At 37.5% G+C, this 17,625-nt stretch overlaps 1 long non-coding RNA gene across 1 annotated transcript in view; it reads left to right on the forward strand.

Moving 5' to 3' along the window:
• Positions 1–17,625, forward strand: part of LOC107320482 — a 98,284-nt gene that overhangs the window by 43,508 nt on the left and 37,151 nt on the right. The window contains exons 4-5 of the long non-coding RNA XR_004308907.1: positions 1,981–2,068; positions 15,343–16,726. This is a non-coding gene — a long non-coding RNA (uncharacterized LOC107320482). The remainder of the gene's footprint in view (positions 1–1,980; positions 2,069–15,342; positions 16,727–17,625) is intronic.

Consider the following 17,625-nt stretch of genomic DNA (forward strand, 5'->3'; position numbering starts at 1 on the left):
GAGACCTGCAGCCACGAGTCATGGCTGTCCTTGCTGTACAGGGATGGCTGGGCATCTCATGATGCAGACGAGCTTGAGATGAGATCACTTCCACATGCAATTCACATCCTTTTATGACCTCCCCCCCCCCCCCCCCGCCTTTCAACAGTGTTTTTCTCCTTCTGAATACGTAGTGCAGCCTTTGTTGCTGAAGAGTATTTTATTATTATACGTCCAAAATGCTTTATCATTAATTTTTTATAGCGCTTAAAAGTCTGAGGGCGTTTCACTGTTGTGGCTGGAGGTTGTTTGCTCTTCTATTTTTACATCCTAAGAGTGCGTTTCGGTTTGAAAATGATCTTGAAGAATGCGTTTAAAATATCACATTTATTTTAGCTTACGATTTGTCACATTACCGGGCGAGAAGTAGCTTTTATTACAAGCACTGTATTCATGCTGACTTGAAATGACCCTGTCACATGTGAAAACAAATCAGATTGTTGCTGTTAATGAGCTTTTCAATTTACTATTCAGTGGATCAGATAAGTGGATTTAAGAGGTAATGATCCTGCTTAGCGCTCGGGCTTGGCTGTCAGATCCTAGCGGTGGTGGGAAATCCCTAGGGACAAAAGCGTTGACACACTTCTTGATGGGATAATGGGAATCAAAGCTAATGGATGATAAAAGGAGTAGTAAGAGTTACAAGGATAATTGTGGATTAAAGCACTGCTCTTTGTCAGTGCGGGCTGCTGGTTTAGTATTTATGTGTTAAACTGTGATGTGGCACAGCCCGGTTTGACAGCGGGGCAGAGGCTGTGCTGGGCTGCCCCGTCCCCCTGTGCCCACCCTGCCCATCGTTCTCCTTCCTTGGAGCAATTCCTTCTCCGCTAAAAAGCATAGTTAGGTTTAGCTAAAACCGAGAGTACTGGAGCATCTCAGCGGCACACTGTTCAGAGAGAGACGGGTTATTTTTAAATCAGAATATAGGATTTTTATCATTGCATATATTATAATTGTGGCTATGTTTTGTTATCAATTACAGCTTCACATTTACGATGTGAATGTAATATTCTGTAGAGTTTGAAAGACATTGTATTCCTTGTGCTTTCGTATTCCTTGCTTTCTTTCATATTTCGATTGTCCTTTCACTGCTGGCATTCATCATAACAAGTTACATGCATACGATTATGAAAGGTGATATTTTAACTTATAAGTAAATTATCCTTGATCTTGCTCCACTTTCTGGCTACAGCAGCACATTTATTTGCTAACTCTTTTATTATGCTCTGATTTAAGCTGAAGTTTTTGGTGCACAAATTTTTTATTAACTTCCCTAGCGGTAGAATGCTGCTGCTTTGGTTGGTAATGAAAGTCATGGGATTGCTTCACTAGCAGAAAGGAACACGGCACGAGGAAATTGAGATATGGGAACCGGAGTTGCCTGAGTTAGTGTGGAATATATAATGTCAGCAAGCAGAATTGACAGCTAGATGGCACCAGGCTTTCACTGCTGGGTAACCTGTCACTGCATCTGCTGGGGCTGGTGCTCGCATTTCAGGCCTTGGTGATCCTTGACTTGATCACGTAATAAGGAAGAATTATGTGTAACCAATCATGCTTAGTTCACATTAACTAAAGACTAAAATGCCTGAAATGAAATGTCTGGTTCTAAGCAAACAGCAGAGCCACCAGCACTCAGGCTAAAGTGGGTTACAGGAAGCTGTGAAGAAGTTACGGAGCACCTCTCCTTTCTTTATCAAGTTGATCCAAATAAACGTTTTTACCCAAACTAGATTTTTGGATACAAAAACGACTCAAATTTTTTATGAAGAATACAGAGTAAATATTATCATCTCATAGAAGTGCTTCACTTAGGTTGGACTGGCAGGCATTTATGTCTGTACTTTTCTCCTAAAAAGTCAAAATTGAGAGATATTGTAGAATAAATGTTTACAAGCAAATGTTTGTAACATGTGACATTGATAACATGTTTCTGTGCAGATGTTTATTTCTAGGTGTATGCCCACATTTCAGAAGTCTTATGAGTAAGAGATGACAACTGTGTTCTGGAAATATTTATGACAAAAACGTGAGTTTGTGGTGCTTGGGTTCCATTTTGCATGTATTTTGTTTTGCCTTTAACGCTTACATAAAATCCATGTTTTATTTCACTTCATTGCCATTTGCTCGAAAAATCTCTTCTGTAAATTGCAATTATTTAAAGGCTGGTACCTGCAGAAACCAATGTTCAATTTATGGTTTAAAGGTTCATTAAATGCATATTTTTTTGTAGCACAGGAATATTTTGAGATTTATTAATGTCGTAAGCTGTCCTTTAGACCTTCAGACGAGAGTTAAAGTGCTGCAGTCACATCAGACCCAAGACTCTTTATCACTTTATCATTGGAAGTTAATGAATGTGCCTTTTACTGAATTTCTCTAGTCCTGTTTCTGGGGAGTTGGAGTTTTGCGTAGGCAGAGTGTTCCTTAATGGATCTATTTTCATCATAGCCTTACCAGGAATTTCATAGAGTAGCCCTTCTAGTGTTCAGATCCTTGGCAGGGACACACATGGCATTCCCATGCCAGTCCACAAGTCCAGCAGCTCCTCACTTGCTGTTGTAACCACTCCTCATATGAGAAAAATGGCATTCCTTCGCTCTGTGGGCCAATGTCTCAGAAGGATTCAATCAGGAGAACTGCAGCATCTGCTGTGTATCTTGAGTATTAGTTATAAGAGGTAAATGGGAATTAAAACATGAACCGTAAGGCAAGGATTCCATTGCAGTTGGGTGCATTGGTAGCTCAGTGCATCTGGCCCTCTTGTTTTTCTCCGTGCTCCATTTCTTGTATTCTGAAGGGAAATGTGAGCGATTTGTTTTTAGCTCATGGAGAATTAGGCAGAGGAATACTGCAGAAGTCAGGTGTTTGGGTTTTGTGTTGAAAAGTGAGATAAATGCAGGTAGGGCTAAGCTTCACTTTGGTATTTTCATTACGACACGCGACAGAGGCGTATTGATGTATTTATGTTTTAGTAGGGGTATTTTAAATGTGGGTATTATAAAAGTAGTAGAATATCTTATTCAGAAAGAAAAAACCCACACTTAGCATGCTTTTATAGCATTTTCTGTCTCGTAAATGGAAAACTGTAAGACATATCACAGGAATATATTTGTAATGTAGGGTTGTGCTAGTCTGAGCTTATGCATGGCAATTCTCAGAAGGAGGAAATTGTGTTATAAAATCACTTTTTTTTTTATCAATTTGTTCTACTGTGACAAACCTTAAATACCAGGGAAGGTGTGAACCTGTGATTTCAAGAACTCTTCAGTTTCTAAATGACCTTTCTGTTGGATATTCTTTTTATGGTGTATTTGCGTATAATAAGGTAAAAATTAAGGGGGTTTTAGTGGTTGTTGCATATGCTGCATTTCAAAGCAATCTGGGATGTTGATGTCTATTTGCTTTGGTTTATCTTTTCATATGTAGAGTTACTGTGGTTTTGTTTTGTTTTTTTTTAAGGCATGTTTATTATCACCTACTTACCAACAAAAGAGAAATACAACTAGTTGCTTATGGCCATCTATGCTGTTCCTAATCTTATCATTGATGAGTTTAGCTGTATTGAGAGCAGGGTTGATTCGGTAAGCAGTTGGGAGCAGGACTGGTTCTACTTTGAGGATGTGCAAACTAAGATAAGAGGCACAACACCCTTCTTATCTTTGCCTGATCCAAAGTTCCCCACTGTGTCAGCATCATTGTTCTACTGGAAAAATCATAGCAGTTATGTGGGTTTTTTTTTTGTTCTGGGTTCTGGTGTGTTTGTGAAAGTTCTCCCCAAGTGATTACTGTTAACTATCTATTAGCTATTAACTACCATTAGCAACCTATGGTGAACCTTTTCTGGCTTGTTCTAGTATTCACTTGTGTGTCGTAAGTTGGAGAAGAATTATTATTCTTTGAATTTTCAGTGGATTGAGAGGAAGATTAGAAACAAAAGACGATTATTTTTGCTGTGACATAATATTTAAAGGTATACAGCAGGGAATAAACGATCAGAGCTCATAAAAACATTCCATTGGGAAATCCTTTGCTATCTTAAAATAAAAACAGCTTTTTAGTAATTTTCTGGAGAAGATTGGTAGGCAAGCAAAGGGGAAGGCAAGTAGAATATGACAACCAAAATAATTTTATTTCTCTACAGAGCTCTAATCGTATAAGAAGAATTCTAATATATTTCTGTCAGTGGGAAGATGACATTCCATAAGTTAATTTTGTTTAGTGAAAAATCGTGCGATGTTTACTTTTTTGTTTCTTTGACACAGCATTAAACAGACAACTTGGGGTATTTTGGCTATGCGTGCCTTTATGTTCTCAAGGCATCTAGGAATTAGGACTGGGAAGGACTTGAAAGTGAAATGGTACTAAAAAATGTCACAAAAGCAGAAGAGGAGGCGTTCATTTAATTAATAAGATTTATGAAAGACTAATGAGCTCTCTTGTCTCCTATAGGATATACTTCAGTAGGCTTCAAAACATAAACGTAACTGAAAAATTTGACATGGTGCACCTAACTTACAGTGTCTGCCAAGCTGTTCCTATATGTATACTTGCTGAAATAATCAGCCTCATATTTCTCTAAAAGCCAATAAGCCTTTAACATTTCATACTGGGTTATGGAGGCTTCCAGAGGCATTTATTCACACGCTAACTCTCAAGAATGGGGGGTCAGTGATGAAAATGATACTTTCTCCAAGGCTGAAACATTGGGATAGTTTTAGTTTTCCAATTACTCAAATTATATCTGCAGTAAATGAGTTTCTGCTCATGAAATAGACATAATAATGTCAGGACCTAGGAAGGATGAAAAAGTAGATATTTAATAACCCAAGCTCTCCTGAAGAATAAAATTGTGATGAAATTGTATTTTTCTTGGCAGAAACTTGCTAACTGTTGCAAGGCCATTTTCAGATACATTGTCCCCAATGTATCATCACAATGTAAAGCAGCACTGCCTCCATAAATACGCATCTTAAACCTTGTTGGAAATGTTTAAAGGCGAGGAAAATAAAAATTAACCAACATATAAATACCAAAAGGAGACAGAATTATTTTTCAGTGGAAATACTTCGAGCAGGAGTTCCGAGAACAGCAGCTATTCTGCTTAGCTGGGTGGGGTTGTACAAAGACAGCTTTAATGCCGGTTCACTTCAGCGTGATGTTGTATTAGTTAAGTTTAAAATTGTGTTCCCTGGCAAACCATAAAAGATTTCGAAAGTATTAGACACCCACTTTTGTGCTGGAATTTAATATGCAACTTTTTATTGGAAAATAATCGTCCTTGTCTGGCAAAATCCACCATGCAATATTTCTGTTAGTAGGCATAATGCAATAAAGACAGGGAGGGCTATTTATCACTACAAATTTTGAGGATTTCAGGATTCTTTTTATTATTTTAATATATTTCTTTGGTATTAAATCAGAAAAATGATAAATTACACCTGTCGACGCTGTTTTTCTTTTTTCCCAGAAAATGATGTGCAACCCAATTTCACTGGTCATTTTGGCTTTTAAAGATATGTATCTTTTTCCTATAAAAAACTCTACCAATAGGTTTTTTTTTTAATAATAATACTGAAGTACTTTTTATTTCGAACATATGAAGTAGTTTATAACTACTTCCTGGCATTGCAAACTTTGGCCTTTTCACGTTATATTAGTTTTTTGTAACGGCAGTGGGTATGTTCTGCTGTGAAGGAAGCAGCGTATTGTTAAGGTGCTGGATCCAATGGATCAATTTTCAGTATTTGCTATAGATTAAACCGTGGCTGGCCCGAAAGGTTACAATAATAATTTATTTAATCTCAGCACTTGTCCTGTAAGTCAATCAGCTTCTTGACAGCCTTTCAAATTGGGTTATTTGGGGTTGGAGATTATCTAGGATTAAAAGCATAACGTTATTCCAGTAACTCTGTTATAACAACAGGAAAATTTAACAACGAAGGAACAGCGTAAGGCATTATTAACAACAAAGGCAACAAATGACTGAGCTGGTGTCATGGTTTACATTACTTTCACAATTATTACAGGTTTGCATATTTTGAAATATATTAGCCCAATTTGATTTCAAAGCTCCGTTATTTGAATTATAAATCATTATGTCCCTCCTAGCTGATCAGTCCGGAAATATCTTTGAATTAATTTACATAATGGAATGTTAGTCATTCCTTTATGTCTTGGAAGCCATAGTGTTCCCTCATGCACATTTAGTACTTTCTAATAATTAACTTTTCCCCTGTATATTTCTGTATCAAGATACTCACAGTTTCATTTTTACTTTGCACAGGGGCATGAGTTAAAGTATTTTTGAGAGACTCAATTCTTTATCCTTGTCTTGGTTGGCCTTACAGCACTATGGAAGGCTTTTTCTCTGAATAGGAAAGAATGGAGTATAAACTGTAGCTTTGCAATAGGAAAACATGAAAATGCTGTGGATTGACAAAGAATCATCTTAAAACTAGATTAGGGGTTTTTCTAATAGCAGCTATGAAACCTATTGGTACACTTTTATCCATTTAAAAAGAATTTAATCCATTTAAAATGAAAAGGGAAATTGTTTATTCCTATAAAAGTAATCCAACGCTACAACCAATTATGTGCAAGAATGGCAGAGTGAAGCACTTACAGAGGAAAACAGAGCAATAGTAAGAGTGTGGGTGTTTGTGTGTGCATGAGTCTGTGCTCTCCTGTAAAGTTATACAGTTGCATACTGATTATTTCCTAAAGAACAAAATGAATGCCAAGGAGAAATAGTATTCAATAAATGACTCCTATTTTTATAGTGCTTGTACAAGCCTGTAATTCCTTTTATTTTGTGCTTCTGATGCATATTTTTGCTTCTTGCATTTTTTTAATGATGTTTGGGGAAAAGTGTCTTAGGACACTTGGATCTATCATTGTAGAAACTGGAACACTGGAATTTAAGTGACTTGCTGAAAGTTATCCAGAAATTTTATGTCAGATGAAGGAGCAGGAGTTAGAAAATGTGGGCCATTGCTTTGCCCATTCCCTCCTTGTGTGCAGACGTACCTGAAGGCAGCTCTACCTGCAGCACAAGAACTGTACCTGCAGTGCAGTACTGGCCAGTGTTATCTCCTTCCTCCAAGTCCAAATAGTTGAATCATTTGAGATAGGAAGGTCTAGACTTGTGAAAATAGGAGCTGTGAAATTCATGCTTCAGAACCACACAATAAGTTTTCTCGCAACATTAAACAATGTTAAGTTTGTGGTAGATGTTGCAGAGCACGTAACGTTTCATACACTTATGTTTCAACAGAGTAAGCACTTCCCTTTCTTGGGCATCAGTGATAATTACACAGCCAGCGACCTCAGGTGCCAGACAATGTTCTTATACTGCCCTCACTTGTCTTCTCATGGTAAATTTAGGTAAGATCCTCAGCTGTCCCTGCAACACCTTAGTGTCTTGGTAAAGATTAGTAACACTATGAATTTTTCTGGCAAATTCACCAATTAAACAGCAGTTTCATTGCACAGTAAATATTTAAGTTCGTATTTAAGCCAGTGCCAATCAACTTCAGAGATTGATGGCAGGAAGCAGTGGCAGCCTCTGTGTTGTCTTCTGTTGGAGAAATAACTATGACTAGTTGAGTGAATGAACGCATTATGACTCAAACTGCCTCAGTTCTGGTCAGAGGCCCAGAGCTGATCAGAGTCGTGGGCCTATAAGAGCTGGAGATCCACCTTACAGAACAGTTTCTGTGGATGTTCTAAGATGGGGCTGCAGATTAGAGCTTTCAAAAAATAACACAGCTAGTCTTTCACGTACTGATTTCTAATCCTCACGCAAGGACTTAACTGGGCAAGAGACTGGCGCAAAGCTGTAAGTCAATAGTAGTTGATATTCCCTTTGATGTTAATGGGTTCCTGTTCTGTCTGCTGCTAAACACTGATGAAAATAGCTGAGTTGGAGACAAGACCAATCTGTATTCATCAGCTTTTTCTTAAAGAATGGCAGCTGCGACCTGGACCTGTCTTTTCTTGGCTAAGTTTTATATTAACGTAAGCAATAGTAGATAACTTTTTCTAGGTTACACATGATGTTTCCTGTAGGTGGAAAAAAAAAAAAAAAGAAAGAAAAAAGAAAGAAAAAAAAAAGGTAAGAACAAGATTGTAAGTATTAATAATAACATCATGTTACAGGTGGTGTAAATGTCTATCAGACAAAATACAAGCGTGTTACTTAGAACTGGCTACAAGCTAATAAATCTGAAATGGAGCAACTGAAAAAGGCGTGCATCAGGCTCTCTTGGCCGTTGTCCTTTTTTGTTCCTCCTGAAGTTAATTTGGAATTGAACTGGTAGAAAAGTGCATCTGGAGCAGCAAACAAGTCTAGGTTTGCATTTTAGGATCTGAATAAAAAGCAGAGCACAGTGTATTGTGGTTTCTGTGTGTTTGCACAGGAATTAAGTGGTAGCATTATGTGAATCAAGGGATATTACCAAACTGTGCCTAGTTTAGTAGGTTTAGACCAGAAAGCATTGTACCAATTGCCTTTTCCAGCTTTTTCAAGCTATAGGAGTTTATATCACATCTTTGTATATGATATATCAGAATAACTTACAAAGGAACAAAACTGGGATGAGTTCATTGGTGAGTCGTTCTGAGTAACATTTTGTTGTAGAAATATTTTGGGGAATTAATGAAATACAATAAATAGAGAATATTTACCTTTTAAACAACGTGCTCTTGAAGCAACCGGCAAAATGTGACTGTAGTGGGAAAAAAAGTCATATATTCATTATCATTTGCTTTAAAGTGTACTTTGAGGTCTGTCAAATAATTTTAACCTTGCATAAATATAGTTAGACTCTGAAAGCTTTATGTGTCCCAGGATGTCTGTTTAATTGGGAGGGGCATTTAGAATTGCACCATTTTGTCTGGCTGGCTCTTGGTCCAAGACTTCTAAAGTGAACAAAGTATTCTGTTGAGTGAATGACAGGCTAATGAAAACTATTACAGAAAACTCCAGTAAAGGGTAAGTTGAAAAGTTTTCCAATAAGGATTAGTTTACTTTTATCACTTCTTTTTTTCATCGCTCAAAGCAGTTGATCTAAACTGTAGAATATGCCTTCAGGAGCTATTCTGCATCATTTGTCAGCGTCCTGCCCTTACAGGTATATGTAGTCATGCTCTGTGCCAAACCTCTCAAGTAAAGCAGGTTTAAACATCATTGCCTTAAGCCACATGCGGATCTGATGTAATGATCAAGTGAGGTATCTTTTTGTTTTTTCCCACAGAGCATTGAGGATGTAGTTTGTATGTTTATGTGGCATGTGTAGTTTGGGTTACAACAAATGAACCATAGTAGATTTGTTAAGCATAGGAGAGTGTGACTCAGATGCTCAGTGGTAGTTTAGAACAAGAAGAGGCAAAGGTAGGTTTATTTCAATTACAGGGAAATAAATTATTGATGGAAAAGACTTACAGTCAGGCAACTGTTCAGCCACAGATTGCCATCTCAGTTCTTTTTCTCCCTGTTGAATGTATATGTGAGTATATCGATACGTATATTAATACTTATATGCATTTGTGGATAATTAGGCATGTAGGCAGTGGAGATACAAAGGCCATGAATGACTGTCATGAAAGAAACTTTGTACAAATATTTGATAAAGACCTTGGGATGTTCAGTACTTTATGGATCAAGTGACCTTGTTTGAGTTCCATTTGTAATCAAAGGGAAGATGGTAATTCATTGGTAGTTGATCTGTTTCAAATTTCCCTTTTCTACACTAGTATCCTGTTGTGTTTATTAACATATCTATTTGGGAGAATAAGGAGACATATTGTAACACGCTTGATAAAACACTGCTGCTTTAAAGTATTTTTTTTTTTCAAACAAGAATTTATTATATAAATCAAGACTTTATTAAATGGCTGGGCATATATGTATAAATAGGAACTGGTCTTGAAGTATTGCACCCTTAAACTGAACAAAGTGATTAGGATAACTGATAGCTAAATAAGGTTTTTATGTGCCTGTGGGAGCCATATTAGGATTGATTTGACAAGTCAGTTCAGCTGTGGCAACAGTCATAATATCTAACACAACATTATGTTTTATTAGTAAAATCCTTAAGTGCAGCAAGCTGTTTGTGTCAAAACAACAGTATATTTTAGGAAAGAAAAAGACTTCCTAGATGCAAGCTGTATCATCAGGAATGATAATATATTAGGGAGTTATTGCATGGAAGGGAGGCCCTTTTACTGCCACTGAATAAATAGTTAACGGGGCTTCAGCCAAGCAGGGTAATTTGGAAGGCACCCTCACACTAACCCACTATTTTCAAATAATTTATAAAATAATGGAAAATTAAACAGACATCAGCATTTTTATCCCTTTCTTTTTGTAAGAAAACGAACAGATAGGCTAGAAATATTTACGCAGTGATTTATCTGTAGTGCACATCTGACATTAGCAGAGGGTGCACAGTTCAGAGTAATCACTCGAGTTGAGCCATTGTCTTTTAAAAATGATGCTTAATATTATTTCAACATATACTTCCTCTAGTTTCCTTAATTTTGTTTCCATCTTTAATATCTTTTCGATTGTGACAGACAGGCATTTGAACTATTTGGGGTTCATATTTATATGCTGAAGTCATTAATTGAAGCGATGGGAATGCGGAGGTCTCTGGATGTGGTTGTGCTTTCTGCAGGAGGCAGCATTTACCTCGTGTGAGAATTCTGTTTATTAAAATAATTCTGCTGCTGTCCCGTCTGGTTTGTTAGGAACCATCTCAGCAGAGAAATTTTAATGGAGTGCCAGTGATATATTCCTAAACTAGCAAGTTCTTAACGACCCTGGAAAGTGACTGCTTGATTACACTTTAACGGTATTTGCAAATAAAATCACAAGTAATTAAGGGGAAATCTCCAGGCTTTTGAGCAAGTTTGATGCATGATAACTGCCTGATTCAGCTTCATCTAGAGTAATGCTGTGTAGACAAGAGCTACTGAGATCAATAGCAACATAATGATAGTGGCAGAATTAAGTGAGTAACCTGAGAACTGTGTCTTCAAAATGCATGCAGCTGCCACAAGCCAGGGCCACACAGTGCACTCCGTGCTTCCGTCCTAAATGTTCATCAAAAGACGCCCTGCAGGAAAATGGAGTTAGATGCTCTTTATTGCTGATCGTGTCTCTTGCCACATTTATCAGGGAAATTGGATTAGCAGTTGGCAGCTGCAGGTAGACAAGGTTCTGCAGTGATTAAATATGCAGCTTGGCTGCATTTGTTGTGACAGACCTTTAGTAAATTCTACTGTAAGCACCATCTGTCTAATTTGTATAAAGAAAACTTGGTGCTTTAAGCTACTGATAAAGGACTAAATCTGTTGCTTTATCATAAACAAAACTTTTGCTCTAAATTCTCTTAAATGTAATTTATTAGGTTAAAGCTATTTTTCTATCACGATGAATAAATAATACATGCAAAAGTGCTTTCAGGTACTTCATTTCCCAAGTACTGAAAACAAAAACAGTTCAGTTCTTCAATAAAATGCTTAGTATTCCACTCCACAGGGAGATGACACTGTTAAAATATCACTACAAAAATGGTCCAGGACTGCCAAATTCATTTAATTTGTGGTTTTTACTAGGACTTTCTAACTGGCGAGGGTTTTTTGTTTAATGTTGCTGAACTGCGCCATTGAAAAGCAGTCACAGCAAGGGAGCCCTTTCTTTCTGAAATACATTTGTAATCGTTCAGTCTGCATACAAAACATATGTTTAGGTTTCTTTTCCATTGAGATCAAACATAATTGAAGATGGCTTAAGTAATTGCGTGTCGCTTTTTTCCCCCTCTACGAGCTCCTTCTTCACATTCTGGTCTTAATATGAAAGATGTCCAATATTAAAAGTGAGGTAATTTTCCCCTAAGAATTTTGGGCTTTCTCTTGCCAATCCGGTGAGGTAATGCACTGACCGGGCAGCCCGACCCTCAGGCCTACTTTGTTTAGAGTTGTGACATCATCAGGTTTGATAGAAATGGGTGAAAAAAAAAGCATCTGAGGAAAAAGCAGTTAAATAGCAACATGCTATCTTTAGCCGGTTTGTAGAAACTCCATGCTGTTAAATTATTTAAAATCCTTGATTTTCAGCTTGCACACATTAAAAGTTTTCACACTAAGTGCCAAATGTTGCAAACAGCACTTTAACAGAATGATTTTGCTTTGATCCCTGTAGCAGTTCCTGAATAATTTATCACAGGTTATTGCCTTAATTCTGGAGAGGGATAGAGCAATAAAGGCAGATGAAAACACTCCAGTTGAAACACCTTGGGGCCTGCTCATTCCTCTGACACGGCTCTTTTGTTGGAACTATTTAGAGGTTATTAAGACGTGTCTCCAGAATTAAGAGTATGCTGTAAGGATGAAGACAGCCATCTTAATTCTAAAGACAAAGCGCAATGACCCTTCACCTTTTTTTTTCCTTTGTTGTTATTATATAGTAGAATTATGAGGGTAATATTATAGCTGCACCCAGTAGTGCCACTATGGTTAAGGGTCTGTCAGACTTTCCATTACAAACCCTGTTTTGGGGGTGGGTGCCGTGAGGAGTCTCATCCCTGCTCAATTGCTGAAGCCAGGCAGTGGGCACACGCTGGCACATCAGGGTGGTTGCTCTGAAAGCATTTACTTGTTCATTTCTTCCCTTTTAAAGACCTGCTGAAAGGGCTCAGTGGGGACTTTGAACCAAAACGCTGCCATTTGTAAAGATGGGTCTGATTTAATGCTCGAGGAAGAGTATTTTAAAACTGAAATTTGATCAAAATTGTTTCGTTAGTAGGAAAATCAATGCGTAAGTCTGTGGACCACAGACGAGATCTGTTCACTGTGTGTCTTGTATTTATTGTCGTTTACTTCTCATCTTACTCGTTTTGCAGTTACTGGTGCTGCTATCCGCTGTCACTTTGCCCCAAAAGTGGCTGGTCATAGCTGGAATGAAGCAGCATCTTCATGTCCTCTTCAGATCGCTCTGTTAAGTTTTTAAGGCACTTCCAATCCCCCGGGGTGACAGCCTAAAAGCAGACTTATCGGCGTTATTGTTTGCCTCTAATAAGTTTTGTGCGCATGGATGCTATTTGAAAGATCGTAGCAGACCAGAAAATGTGAAATCCTTAAATGTCTTGAGAATTGGATGACTTTGGTAAGGTCCTGGCCTGGTTTTTATACTTGTTGGTTTGTTGGTTTTTTGCTAATGCGACTCAAACATACGTGGAATCCAGAGTGATTTTTGCTCCAACTGAAGTTTTGAGATGCTTGTTAGCAGTGACATAAATGGAGCAAGGTTTACCTTGGGATTCTGTAGCACTGTATACAGGCTGTTGGACACCCTCAGCTGTCAGAGGTCCTTTTTTATTAAGCTGGGTTCCAATTCAGAGCCTGAGTTCTCTGGGATCGTATGGTACAAGAGAATTAACTATTGTGCTGCTTTGTAGATTGAGGCAATTTATCAAGAATTATGTAATTAATGGTACAAACCTCTTAATAACGATATCTAAACTGAAAGGCAAAGCAAGCATGTTATGGGGATGTACACTGGGTTGATTGCAATCATCTAAACCATGTTGTAGAGACCGCAGTAAGATGGCAAGTTCAACGTCAAGCAAAGGCAAGTTCATGTCTTGCCAGTGACTGTAGCTCCCTCACATCAGCCTTTACTTTGTCCAGTTTTTTTTTACCTTTATTTATTTTACTTTATCTTACTGCATATGGGTGAGAGAACCAAAGTCATTCTGGAAGATTTCCACTTCCCCGAATATTGTCGTGCCTTTGTATCCCTTTGGAAAGAAGTGTAAAGCATTGCTGCCTTGTTCTTTTCATTCTTTATGTTTTGGCTGCCATGTCTGCCACAGAGCTATTTTCTGTGTGGGCAAAACAGTGCACAAAGTATGAAAATGCAGATAAATATAAGGATAAAGTTACGATTTTATGTCATAACTTCTCGGTATTGAACACTTCCTCTCTAGTGATTTCAGAGTCCCATTAAAGTTAATGAGAGTTGAGACCTCTGAGCATCTTGGAAAGTTCAGGCCATTACAGTGCATAACAGAAAGAAAGGAAGCGCAAATATTAAAATACCCCTAGCAACCTCACCGCTGTTTCAGAGAGATCTCAATTTATCCTCAGCTAAATCTGCGTGTATGTGTATGCCATCCAAGTCAATTGGACTAATGTGCCTGTGTAGGAAAAGTAGAAATCAGCCTTTGTGTAAGATTACATTTAACAATTTAACACGGCATCAGCCATAATTTGTTCTTTGTGTGATCAATTAGAAGTAATGCATGGATCTTACCTTTTACATTTCTCAACTCTGTCATTATCACGGTATTATCATTGGGTGCAGTTTGGAAAACTCTCTTGTGAGAAAGAGAACTCCTGGCTGTTTTGTTGCCGTGCTTCTGTGATTTTTTTAACCAGACTCTGCAGTACTGCAGGCTTCATAATGGGAAAAAAAACACTCCCTACGAACCCCACCTGCCATGCATTGATTAAATTTATTAGTACTAATTCATTGTCAGAACAGAATATTTGTTTAACTACATTCAAAAATGTGTTTATGTTGTGAAAGTACTTTTCATTCGCGAACGCTTTTGATTATTTCTATTAATTATAGTGAAAAACCCTTTTAGTAGGGGCTAATTATCGACACGTAGCTTTGTCTGCCTTTGAGCTGGAAAGGTTCTGAAGCCACTATTCATTAAAGGGGAAAAAAATGTCTCAGAACCAATATTAATGTGGATGGAGACTCACTTGGTCCTCTGCAAACATCAGCACTTTTGGAAGGAGCCTATTTTGGAAAATGACCTCAAAAAACAAAAATGAAGTTAAAATAGGAGTACGGTGAGAATCTCAGTATAACCTTAGAAGTAGCTCGTTATGACTAGCAATTAGTCTAAGACCTCATTTTAAGCATTATAGGCTTAAATTAATGTTTTATTGCTATTGCTACTTTAAATAAATTAATACAGGAAGTGCTTTTAAACTTAATGCACTGTATTCGAGCATTGTTTTAATTTGCATTATTCATTAGCATGGTATATGGAATAATCAGAAGCATTTTCTAAGCATTTTGCAAGTGTTTTCTCTATTAAAGTTGTGGAAATGTTGTTTGTTGAAAGAGTCTCAGTGTTTTTTATTAAAAAAAAAGAAGTATTTGAGCAAGGCATTTAAACTAATGAATCAAAATCAGATATGTGGTCATTATTGGCTGATTATTACTCCATCTGCTCTGTGCTAACGTGAAAATCAATTACTGTGTCTCTTTCCCACTGACAGCGTATGTTGATCAGGCTGGCAAGAGATCTTCGAGGGATTGCCTTTGCACTAAACACAAAGACCAGCTACACCATGCTGTTTGACTGGATGTATCCTTATTACGCTGTGACAATACCAGCTCTGTGCACAGAGGGATACCAGGCCCCTTGCATTAGTTTAATAGTATGGCACAGTGGGGAAGAGGAAACAAAGCTAAATGAACTAATGTGTAATCAGCTAAAATTACAGCACAATGGCAACCATGCAGTTAACTGGGAAAGACCACAGAGAGGTCACTTTTTTTGTTATGTCACACTACTAATCTGGAAAACATATCCAAATGGTCCCTGCCCCCGCTTTAATCCATAATGTTTTTGTAAAGAGAAAGCTGTGTCTTTAAGCACAATGTACCTATGGTTGTTTTAACCAGAAGTGCTTTAAAAAAAAATCCTGTACGAGTGCAATCTGGGGGGATTTCTCTCTGGTATGAATCATGTCTTTAATTTAGTCAGTTACTGTCTATTTATGTCAGCTCTATTAATATCACAACACCTGCAGTCTTCCTGATCGGAAGAAAATGGACTTCTGAAACCAAAATCCGAATGTTTAGGCTGCAGCTTTCTTAGATATGTGATGATAATGGGGCTCTATTTGCTTTCGGTGGTGTATATATTTTTGTACCAACAAATATGATAATTCTCGTGGGTATTTTCTGAATACTTAGAGAAATGTTTTGTATTTTCATAAATACAGTAGCCGTAATTCTTTTTAGGCAGAGTCATATTAGTAAAAAAAATACTGCAGTATGCAGTGAAGCCACTGCAGCCATTGGCTGTATAATTTAGATCAGAGCTGTGGAAGTTAATTTTATGTTTATAGTATGTTTATTCTGTGAACAGAAAAAAATAACGTTCAAGTGCAGCTGCATGTTTTATTAGACAGGAAGCTTCTAAAAATATTTCAGTTAAATAAAAAAACATCTTTTGTTTGCTGTTTTTGAGAGGGGAAAAATATGCATGATCAGAAATGGTGACTGGGACGTTATCCTGAGAGGATGACAGGCTGTAGAACTGAGCCCGATACGATCTGATAGACATCCCTGCGTGGTGGGCAGGAGGATTGTGATGACCATTCAGATAAGCCCTATTTGAGACCTTAACAAGCTAAAAATGATTCTATCCATGTGCAGGCTCTGCTTGCATGACACAGCTTACAGGAAAAAAAAAAACCAAAACATCCAAACCAGAAGGCAATATAATCTCTTTTTTTTTTTTTTCCTTTAAAAAATCAATGGAAAGCATCACTTAATTTCGTGTTTAGAGGACTGGAGAGGAAAAAAAAGCCAAACAAACCACTGAAGCCAGCCTGTGAATTAGCATCTCATTTTCTAGTGAGCGCCATTGGGGTACGTTTAACTTCATTAGTACTGTTTGTGCTTATGTTGCTCTAAAACTTAATAATACAGCCTGGAGGATGTGTAGAAGTAGATCAGTATTGTTTCAATTTCAAATCCATTTGACTTTGTTTTTCCTGGTACGGCACGGGTATCACACTGCTCCGTGCTAAACTGGAGAGCTCCAGCTAGAGAGAAGGGGAGAGAAGTGACTTACCTCCTCTGCATTTGAAAGAAATGGATTCATCCGTGGAGGAGGTTTTTTTTCTGAAGGATCAGGGATACATAACCCTCGGGACCCTTTCCTCTATGAATTCAAAACAGAAATATACATTAATTTCATTGTATAAATTAAGTTCATTTCAGATAAACAGAACCAGACTTAAACTTTTGGTTTTCATGAATCTATACCAAGAGTATAAGTAGACTGAAATGAGTCTTTGTGGCATTTGAAGCTTAAGCTTTCCCAGGTACCTTTCCCTTGTACAGGTTCAGCATATCTTTCCTTACCAACTTTGGCCACAAAGGATAAATGTGTGCTTCAGAGCAGTGGCTTTCACCTCACTTGGCTGAGTCCAGTTTCATCCAGGTGTCGACCCAAAGCATTACAATAGCATAAGTTGCTGTTATCTCAGCTCCTCTGTGCTGTACGTAAAGACAGATAGGGAATGGCAAAGAGAAGGGAGAGTCAGCATCTACTCGTATCATGTTATGTTTAAGGTGCATCTTTCGATTAGTATATTTCTTGTTTCAAATATAGCGTCAGGAAATTTAAAATTGACTTAAATTCTAAGGGCAAGCTGTTTTTCCAAACATATTTTAATCCTGTACTATCGGAAGCTTTAGTCTTTTAATAGTAAAAGCTGCAGGTACAGAATATTATCCACAATACATTTTACTTGCATTTGTTC

This window comes from Coturnix japonica, chromosome 13, assembly GCF_001577835.2.
Source record: "Coturnix japonica isolate 7356 chromosome 13, Coturnix japonica 2.1, whole genome shotgun sequence".
Lineage (NCBI taxonomy): Eukaryota > Metazoa > Chordata > Aves > Galliformes > Phasianidae > Coturnix > Coturnix japonica.